We start from the raw sequence: 2,669 nt of genomic DNA on the forward strand, positions 1-2,669 counted from the left end.
AATCTGTTTGTTTTCTTGGCAGTCCATGGTACATTCAGTACTCTTCTCCAGCACCACAGCTCAAAGGCATCAATTCTTCTTCTATCCTCCCTAGTCATTGTCCAGCTCTCTGATGCATAACAAGTGATTGCAAAACCATAACCTTTATCAGATGCACCTTAGTCTCCAGAGTGACACCGTTGTTCTTCAGTACCCTGGAGAGGTCCCTAACAGCATACTTTCCCATCTCAATATGTCTTTTCATTCCCTGTCTGCTGGTGCCAAGAGTGTTGACTGTGGAGTTAAGCAATCTAAAGTTGTTAACAATCTCAATCTGTTCACCATCCATCCTGATGCTGCCAATTGGTCCAGTCGTGAGAATCTTTTTCACCTTGACATTGAGCCTCAATCCATACTGAAGGCTGTAGTCCTTGACCCGCTGCAGCAAGCATTTCAGGTCCTCCTCACTTTCAGCAAGCAGGGTTTTTTCATCTGCATATAGTTGTTAAATATATACATATATTTTTTCACCTTCCTGAATCCACTTTCTTTAATGTCACAGCCACAGCTGGACATATTGTCGTCTTCACTCAATAACTATTTGTTACTTATCAATTATGTGTCAGGCACTAGGATTATTTGACAAAAATACTCTTAAATTCTGCTGGTGTTCTTTTGAAGCACTCAAATCTTCCCAACATATCACTGATCTCTCAGTAACAAATATATGATTGAAAGCTCCCTTAAGTAAATTATATGTGAAATCTACCACCTTTGGAATTTAGAAATCTATAGGGTATGAAAATATATGATATGCAGAGCATTGCCTTTCTTTTTTTGGTAGTCTTACATCTTGTTCACATTCCCTTTAGTCTGGTTATTATTAAATGGAATGCATTATCAGCACACTGGCATACTGGTTGGCCAAATGTCAACTGGAATGACTCTTTTTTATATGTGGTTGGCATGTACGTGGGAGAAGGTTTCTAAATTTTGCTGAAGTGTTCTAAAACACAGGTGGGCCTGAGTGTGAGAAGATGAGAAATCCCAGGGAGAAGCAGCATTGCCTATCTGGATCCTCACCTTCTGCCTCCACCATCATCCCCAGAATTAAAATTTGGAAGCCCTCCAAGGGAGCATTCTCTGTGGCCAGTCCTGAATTGATCCTCAAGTCACGGTGCTGAAATTATACAGGACAGAAGAGAACACGGATTTATCTCGAAGGCCATCACTGTACTATTAGACCAGGGTGTACTCGGTTCTCAGGGCTCTGTGTGTCAAGTATGCTAATCCAGCCTTGCCTGCGGAGAATTAAATCAAGCTGAGGTGGCCACACTGCCAAGCGAGGCAGCCCCACATTAGTCAGAGACTTTCCTGGGGCAGATAAATACAGAGAACATTGCAACAGAAAGCACTGCAGAGCTATAATATATTGAAAGATGAAATCATAACATTAAATTTTAGTGCTTGAAGGGAGCTATGTCAACTCCTCTTTTTAGAAATGAGAAAACAGCTGTCCAAAGAAAGTAGGGTTTTGTCAAAGAACAGTCGACTGTTAAATTGCAAAGCCAAGTCTACACCTCAAAACCCTACAACCCCAGCTCTCACTTCTCACCTTAAGCTATAGATAGACAAACATTTATTTTTTTTACCAAAAATATCAAGAGAATGAGTCTAGATGTGTCTCATTGTATCTTAGAAGGTGACCCATTAATTTTCATTTTCCCATTTCTTATAAGTTAACATTGAATAGCCTATACAATGATTCCATTCTTTATAAACCTGTAATTATAGAATTATTTGAGTGAGTACATCAATTCTTTTTCTAGTCTAAGTATCACAATTAATTATTACTCTTATTTGTGGTTGGTACAAATGGTTACTTAGTTATTAGCCAAAACATTTGTGGTTTATATTTCCACCAGTGGCACCTCAGCAGACAGGACAGGCTATGTACTTATCAAAGGTGATCACACTGAAAACCCTATGAAGCAGTTCAACATGGGTAACAATGTGTCAGAATCAACTCTTAGTCAACTTAAGAAATCCTTATTTATGGTGATGCAAATATTATCCCAAAACTTGCCAATGAGAGCTTTTTTGAATAAATCCTGTAGGATTTTTACATGTTTGCAATACTCTTTGAGCATTTCATATCTTTCTGGAATAAGGTAGACTTGTCATTTTCCTGGCTAGCTGCGGAATAAGCTAAAGGTCAGGGTGCTTTGCGTGTTCACTGTGACATCTCAGGATTGGTACTGAGAAATACAAACACATATCAAAAGTCTGAGTTCATACTTAAAACTTCAGTTCTGATTCAACACTACCGAATTCTTTCTCATTTTCTCATTTCCATATCTAGAATTGTCTATAACCACTACTCCTGCCTTTTCTCAAGGATACCTCCTCTCTCATACTTTACTCTGACTTTCTGCACTAGATACTCCCCTTCAAACACACTTTTCTCTCCTGTTCATATGTCAAAACTCCTGTTATTCTCAAGCATGATGTTAGTATTGTAGCCTCCATGATTTCTATGACTCTCTTGCCTAAGTAATGGCATAAGGTTTATTGTATTGTGATCATTGGTGTACATACCTGGCCTTCTCATTCTCCCTGAGCTGATTTAGGCAGGGTTTAGAGACTATTTATCTTTTATAGCTATAATCTGGCATTAGCATGCCATAAAA

The sequence above is a fragment of the Elephantulus edwardii genome, unplaced genomic scaffold (assembly GCF_000299155.1).
Source record: "Elephantulus edwardii isolate Elephantulus edwardi_28Jun2011 unplaced genomic scaffold, EleEdw1.0 scaffold00227, whole genome shotgun sequence".
NCBI lineage: Eukaryota > Metazoa > Chordata > Mammalia > Macroscelidea > Macroscelididae > Elephantulus > Elephantulus edwardii.